Below are 8,165 nucleotides of genomic sequence, written 5' to 3'. Positions count from 1 at the left end.
CTCTGCAGCCTATCTTTAGCCGCAACAGCACTGGGGATCTCTGCTTTCCCAGAGACTCAGCATGTCACGGTGCTCGTTCTCGGCAGAAACTTTTTCTGAAAAGGCAAACGTCTGGCTCCTTCTCCCACAAGGAAGGTGCCAGCCCTGAAAGATCTTGCTGGTCTTCACCATCCCCCTGCAGCCTATCCACAGGCACAACAGCACTGGGGATCTCTGCTTTCCCAGAGACTCAGCATCTCATGGTGCTCGCTTACGGCAGAACCTTTTTCTGAAGAGGCAAACGTCTGGCTCAATCTTCTACAAGAAAGGTGCCAGCCCTGAAAGCTCTTGCAGGACTTCACTATCCCTCTGCAGCCTATCTTTAGCCGCAACAGCTCTGGGGATCTCTGCTTTCCCAGAGACTCAGCATGTCACGGTGCTCGTTCTCGGCAGAAACTTTTTCTGAAAAGGCAAACTTACGGCTCCTTCTCCAAGGAAGGTGCCAGCCCTGAAAGCTCTTGCTGGTCTTCACTATCCCTCTGCAGCCTATCTTTAGCCGCAACAGAACTGGGGATCTGTGCTTTCCCAGAGACTCCGCATGTCACGGTGCTCGTTCTCGGCAGAAACTGTTTCTGAAAAGGCAAACGTCTGGCTCTTTCTCCCACAAGGAAGGTGCCAGCCCTGAAAGATCTTGGTGGTCTTCACCGTCCCCCTGCAGCCTATCCACAGGCACAACAGCTCTGGGGATCTCTGCTTTCCCAGAGACTCAGCATGTCACGGTGCTCGTTCTCGGCAGAAACTTTTTCTGAAAAGGCAAACGTCTGGCTCCTTCTCCCACAAGGAAGGTGCCAGCCCTGAAAGCTCTTGCTGGTCTTCACTATCCCTCTGCAGCCTATCTTTAGCCGCAACAGCACTGGGGATCTCTGCTTTCCCAGAGACTCAGCATGTCACGGTGCTCGTTCTCGGCAGAAACTTTTTCTGAAAAGGCAAACGTCTGGCTCCTTCTCCCACAAGGAAGGTGCCAGCCCTTAAAGATCTTGCTGGTCTTCACCGTCCCCCTGCAGCCTATCCACAGGCACAACAGCACTGGGGATCTCTGCTTTCCCAGAGACTCAGCATGTCACGGTGCTCGTTCTCGGCAGAAACTTTTTCTGAAAAGGCAAACGTCTGGCTCCTTCTCCCACAAGGAAGCTGCCAGCCCTGAAAGCTCGTGCTGGTCTTCACTATCCCTCTGCAGCCTATCTATAGCCGCAACAGCACTCGGGAGCTCTGCTTTCCCAGAGATTCAGCATCTTATGGTGCTCGCTTACGGCAGAGCGTTTTTCTGAAGAGGCTAACGTCTGGCTCCATCTTCCACAAGGAAGGTGCCAGCCCTGAAAGTTCTTGCTGGTCTTCACTATCCCTCTGCAGCCTATCTTTAGCCGCAACAGCACTGGGGATCTCTGCTTTCCCAGAGACTCAGCATGTCACGGTGCTCGTTCTGGGCAGAACCTTTTTCTGAAAAGGCAAACGTCTGGCTCCTTCTCCCACAAGGAAGGTGCCAGCCCTGAAAGCTCTTGCTGGTCTTCACCGTCCCCCTGCAGCCTATCCACAGGCACAACAGCACTGGGGATCTCTGCTTTCCCAGAGACTCAGCATCTCATGGTGCTCGCTTACGGCAGAACCTTTTTCTGAAGAGGCAAACGTCTGGCTCAATCTTCCACAAGAAAGGTGCCAGCCCTGAAAGCTCTTGCAGGTCTTCACTATCCCTCTGCAGCCTATCTTTAGCCGCAACAGCACTCGGGAGCTCTGCTTTCCCAGAGACTCAGCATGTCACGGTGCTCGTTCTCGGCAGAAACTTTTTCTGAAAAGGCAAACGTCTGGCTCTTTCTCCCACAAGGAAGGTGCCAGCCCTGAAAGATCTTGCTGGTCTTCACCGTCCCCCTGCAGCCTATCCACAGGCACAACAGCTCTGGGGATCTCTGCTTTCCCAGAGACTCAGCATGTCACGGTGCTCGTTCTCGGCAGAAACTTTTTCTGAAAAGGCAAACGTCTGGCTCCTTCTCCCACAAGGAAGGTGCCAGCCCTGAGAGATCTTGCTGGTCTTCACCGTCCCCCTGCAGCCTATCTATAGCCTCAACAGCACTGGGGATCTCTGCTTTCCCAGAGACTCAGCATGTCACGGTGCTCGTTCTCGGCAGAAACTTTTTCTGAAAAGGCAAACGTCTGGCTCCTTCTCCCACAAGGAAGGTGCCAGCCCTGAAAGATCTTGCTGGTCTTCACCGTCCCCCTGCAGCCTATCCACAGGCACAACAGCTCTGGGGATCTCTGCTTTCCCAGAGACTCAGCATGTCACGGTGCTCGTTCTCGGCAGAAACCTTTTCTGAAAAGGCAAACGTCTGGCTCCTTCTCCCACAAGGAAGGTGCCAGCCCTGAAAGCTCTTGCTGGTCTTCACTATCCCTCTGCAGCCTATCTTTAGCCGCAACAGCACTGGGGATCTCTGCTTTCCCAGCGACTCAGCATGTCACGGTGCTCGTTCTCGGCAGAAACTTTTTCTGAAAAGGCAAACGTCTGGCTCCTTCTCCCACAAGGAAGGTGCCAGCCCTGAAAGATCTTGCTGGTCTTCACCGTCCCCCTGCAGCCTATCCACAGGCACAACAGCTCTGGGGATCTCTGCTTTCCCAGAGACTCAGCATGTCACGGTGCTCGTTCTCGGCAGAAACTTTTTCTGAAAAGGCAAACGTCTGGCTCCTTCTCCCACAAGGAAGCTGCCAGCCCTGAAAGCTCGTGCTGGTCTTCACTATCCCTCTGCAGCCTATCTATAGCCGCAACAGCACTGGGGAGCTCTGCTTTCCCAGAGATTCACCATCTTATGGTGCTCGCTTACGGCAGAGCGTTTTTCTGAAGAGGCAAACGTCTGGCTCCATCTTCCACAAGGAAGGTGCCAGCCCTGAAAGCTCTTGCTGGTCTTCACTATCCCTCTGCAGCCTATCTTTAGCCGCAACAGCACTGGGGATCTCTGCTTTCCCAGAGACTCAGCATGTCACGGTGCTCGTTCTCGGCAGAAACTTTTTCTGAAGAGGCAAACGTCTGGCTCCTTCTCCCACAAGGAAGGTGCCAGCCCTGAAAGATCTTGCTGGTCTTCACCATCCCCCTGCAGCCTATCCACAGGCACAACAGCACTGGGGATCTCTGCTTTCCCAGAGACTCAGCATCTCATGGTGCTCGCTTACGGCAGAACCTTTTTCTGAAGAGGCAAACGTCTGGCTCAATCTTCTACAAGAAAGGTGCCAGCCCTGAAAGCTCTTGCAGGACTTCACTATCCCTCTGCAGCCTATCTTTAGCCGCAACAGCTCTGGGGATCTCTGCTTTCCCAGCGACTCAGCATGTCACGGTGCTCGGTCTCGGCAGAAACTTTTTCTGAAAAGGCAAACGTCTGGCTCCTTCTCCCACAAGGAAGGTGCCAGCCCTGAAAGCTCTTGCTGGTCTTCACTATCCCTCTGCAGCCTATCTTTAGCCGCAACAGCACTGGGGATCTCTGCTTTCCCAGAGACTCAGCATGTCACGGTGCTCGTTCTCGGCAGAAACTTTTTCTGAAAAGGCAAACGTCTGGCTCCTTCTCCCACAAGGAAGGTGCCAGCCCTTAAAGATCTTGCTGGTCTTCACCGTCCCCCTGCAGCCTATCCACAGGCACAACAGCACTGGGGATCTCTGCTTTCCCAGAGACTCAGCATGTCACGGTGCTCGTTCTCGGCAGAAACTTTTTCTGAAAAGACAAACGTCTGGCTCCTTCTCCCACAAGGAAGGTGCCAGCCCTGAAAGATCTTGCTGGTCTTCACTATCCCTCTGCAGCCTATCTTTAGCCGCAACAGAACTGGGGATCTGTGCTTTCCCAGAGACTCCGCATGTCACGGTGCTCGTTCTCGGCAGAAACTTTTTCTGAAAAGGCAAACGTCTGGCTCCTTCTCCCACAAGGAAGGTGCCAGCCCTGAAAGATCTTGCTGGTCTTCACCGTCCCCCTGCAGCCTATCCACAGGCACAACAGCACTGGGGATCTCTGCTTTCCCAGAGACTCAGCATGTCACGGTGCTCGTTCTCGGCAGAAACTTTTTCTGAAAAGGCAAACGTCTGGCTCTTTCTCCCACAAGGAAGCTGCCAGCCCTGAAAGCTCTTGCTGGTCTTCACTATCCCTCTGCAGCCTATCTATAGCCGCAACAGCACTCGGGAGCTCTGCTTTCCCAGAGATTCAGCATCTTATGGTGCTCGCTTACGGCAGAGCGTTTTTCTGAAGAGGCAAACGTCTGGCTCCATCTTCCACAAGGAAGGTGCCAGCCCTGAAAGTTCTTGCTGGTCTTCACTATCCCTCTGCAGCCTATCTTTAGCCGCAACAGCACTGGGGATCTCTGCTTTCCCAGAGACTCAGCATGTCACGGTGCTCGTTCTGGGCAGAACCTTTTTCTGAAAAGGCAAACGTCTGGCTCCTTCTCCCACAAGGAAGCTGCCAGCCCTGAAAGATCTTGCTGGTCTTCACCGTCCCCCTGCAGCCTATCCACAGGCACAACAGCACTGGGGATCTCTGCTTTCCCAGAGACTCAGCATCTCATGGTGCTCGCTTACGGCAGAACCTTTTTCTGAAGAGGCAAACGTCTGGCTCAATCTTCCACAAGAAAGGTGCCAGCCCTGAAAGATCTTGCTGGTCTTCACCATCCCCCTGCAGCCTATCCACAGGCACAACAGCACTGGGGATCTCTGCTTTCCCAGAGACTCAGCATGTCACGGTGCTCGTTCTCGGCAGAAACTTTTTCTGAAAAGGCAAACGTCTGGCTCCTTCTCCCACAAGGAAGGTGCCAGCCCTGAAAGTTCTTGCTGGTCTTCACTATCCCTCTGCAGCCTATCTTTAGCCGCAACAGCTCTGGGGATCTCTGCTTTCCCAGAGACTCAGCATGTCACGGTGCTCGTTCTCGGCAGAAACTTTTTCTGAAAAGGCAAACGTCTGGCTCCTTCTCCCACAAGGAAGGTGCCAGCCCTGAAAGTTCTTGCTGGTCTTCACTATCCCTCTGCAGCCTATCTTTAGCCGCAACAGCTCTGGGGATCTCTGCTTTCCCAGAGACTCAGCATGTCACGGTGCTCGTTCTCGGCAGAAACTTTTTCTGAAAAGGCAAACGTCTGGCTCTTTCTCCCACAAGGAAGGTGCCAGCCCTGAAAGCTCGTGCTGGTCTTCACTATCCCTCTGCAGCCTATCTTTAGCCGCAACAGCACTGGGGATCTCTGCTTTCCCAGAGACTCAGCATGTCACGGTGCTCGTTCTCGGCAGAAACTTTTTCTGAAAAGGCAAACGTCTGGCTCCTTCTCCCACAAGGAAGCTGCCAGCCCTGAAAGCTCGTGCTGGTCTTCACTATCCCTCTGCAGCCTATCTATAGCCGCAACAGCACTGGGGAGCTCTGCTTTCCCAGAGATTCAGCATCTTATGGTGCTCGCTTACGGCAGAGCGTTTTTCTGAAGAGGCAAACGTCTGGCTCCATCTTCCACAAGGAAGGTGCCAGCCCTGAAAGCTCTTGCTGGTCTTCACTATCCCTCTGCAGCCTATCTTTAGCCGCAACAGCACTGGGGATCTCTGCTTTCCCAGAGACTCAGCATGTCACGGTGCTCGTTCTCGGCAGAAACTTTTTCTGAAAAGGCAAACGTCTGGCTCCTTCTCCCACAAGGAAGGTGCCAGCCCTGAAAGATCTTGCTGGTCTTCACCATCCCCCTGCAGCCTATCCACAGGCACAACAGCACTGGGGATCTCTGCTTTCCCAGAGACTCAGCATCTCATGGTGCTCGCTTACGGCAGAGCGTTTTTCTGAAGAGGCAAACGTCTGGCTCAATCTTCCACAAGAAAGGTTCCAGCCCTGAAAGATCTTGCTGGTCTTCACCATCCCCCTGCAGCCTATCCACAGGCACAACAGCACTGGGGATCTCTGCTTTCCCAGAGACTCAGAATCTCATGGTGCTCGCTTACGGCAGAACCTTTTTCTGAAGAGGCAAACGTCTGGCTCAATCTTCCACAAGGAAGGTGCCAGCCCTGAAAGCTCTTGCTGGTCTTCACTATCCCTCTGCAGCCTATCTTTAGCCGCAACAGCACTGGGGATCTCTGCTTTCCCAGAGACTCCGCATGTCACGGTGCTCGTTCTCGGCAGAAACTTTTTCTGAAAAGGCAAACGTCTGGCTCCTTCTCCCACAAGGAAGGTGCCAGCCCTGAAAGATCTTGCTGGTCTTCACCGTCGCCCTGCAGCCTATCCACAGGCACAACAGCTCTGGGGATCTCTGCTTTCCCAGAGACTCAGCATGTCACGGTGCTCGTTCTCGGCAGAAACTTTTTCTGAAAGGGCAAACGTCTGGCTCCTTCTCCCACAAGGAAGGTGCCAGCCCTGAAAGCTCTTGCTGGTCTTCACTATCCCTCTGCAGCCTATCTTTAGCCGCAACAGCTCTGGGGATCTCTGCTTTCCCAGAGACTCAGCATGTCACGGTGCTCGTTCTCGGCAGAAACTTTTTCTGAAAAGGCAAACGTCTGGCTCAATCTTCCACAAGAAAGGTGCCAGCCCTGAAAGCTCTTGCAGGTCTTCACTATCCCTCTGCAGCCTATCTTTAGCCGCAACAGCACTGGGGAGCTCTGCTTTCCCAGAGACTCAGCACCTTATGGTGCTCGCTTACGGCAGAGCGTCTTTCTGAAGAGGCAAACGTCTGGCTCCATCTTCCACAAGGAAGGTGCCAGCCCTGAAAGCTCTTGCTGGTCTTCACTATCCCTCTGCAGCCTATCTTTAGCCGCAACAGCACTGGGGATGTCTGCTTTCCCAGAGACTCAGCATGTCACGGTGCTCGTTCTCGGCAGAACCTTTTTCTGAAAAGGCAAACGTCTGGCTCCTTCTCCCACAAGGAAGGTGCCAGCCCTGAAAGATCTTGCTGGTCTTCACCGTCCCCCTGCAGCCTATCCACAGGCACAACAGCACTGGGGATCTCTGCTTTCCCAGAGACTCAGCATCTCATGGTGCTCGCTTACGGCAGAACCTTTTTCTGAAGAGGCAAACGTCTGGCTCAATCTTCCACAAGAAAGGTGCCAGCCCTGAAAGCTCTTGCTGGTCTTCACTATCCCTCTGCAGCCTATCTTTAGCCGCAACAGAACTGGGTATCTCTGCTTTCCCAGACACTCAGCATGTCACGGTGCTCGTTCTCGGCAGAAACTTTTTCTGAAAAGGCAAACGTCTGGCTCCTTCTCCCACAAGGAAGGTGCCAGCCCTGAAAGATCTTGCTGGTCTTCACCGTCGCCCTGCAGCCTATCCACAGGCACAACAGCACTGGGGATCTCTGCTTTCCCAGAGACTCAGCATCTCATGGTGCTCGCTTACGGCAGAACCTTTTTCTGAAGAGGCAAACGTCTGGCTCAATCTTCCACAAGAAAGGTGCCAGCCCTGAAAGCTCTTGCAGGTCTTCACTATCCCTCTGCAGCCTATCTTTAGCCACAACAGCACTGGGGATCTCTGCTTTCCCAGAGACTCAGCATGTCACGGTGCTCGTTCTCGGCAGAAACTTTTTCTGAAAAGACAAACTTACGGCTCCTTCTCCAAGGAAGGTGCCAGCCCTGAAAGCTCTTGCTGGTCTTCACTATCCCTCTGCAGCCTATCTTTAGCCGCAACAGAACTGGGGATCTGTGCTTTCCCAGAGACTCCGCATGTCACGGTGCTCGTTCTCGCAGAAACTTTTTCTGAAAAGGCAAACGTCTGGCTCTTTCTCCCACAAGGAAGGTGCCAGCCCTGAAAGATCTTGCTGGTCTTCACCGTCCCCCTGCAGCCTATCCACAGGCACAACAGCTCTGGGGATCTCTGCTTTCCCAGAGACTCAGCATGTCACGGTGCTCGTTCTCGGCAGAAACTTTTTCTGAAAAGACAAACGTCTGGCTCCTTCTCCCACAAGGAAGGTGCCAGCCCTGAAAGATCTTGCTGGTCTTCACCGTCCCCCTGCAGCCTATCCACAGGCACAACAGCTCTGGGGATCTCTGCTTTCCCAGAGACTCAGCATGTCACGGTGCTCGTTCTCGGCAGAAACTTTTTCTGAAAAGACAAACTTACGGCTCCTTCTCCCACAAGGAAGCTGCCAGCCCTGAAAGCTCTTGCTGGTCTTCACTATCCCTCTGCAGCCTATCTTTAGCCACAACAGCACTGGGGATCTC

The sequence above is a fragment of the Accipiter gentilis genome, unplaced genomic scaffold, assembly GCF_929443795.1.
Source record: "Accipiter gentilis unplaced genomic scaffold, bAccGen1.1, whole genome shotgun sequence".
In the NCBI taxonomy this organism is placed as follows: Eukaryota; Metazoa; Chordata; class Aves; order Accipitriformes; family Accipitridae; genus Astur; species Astur gentilis.
The sequence above is the reverse complement of the archived record's forward strand: the minus strand, read 5'-3'. Positions refer to the sequence as shown.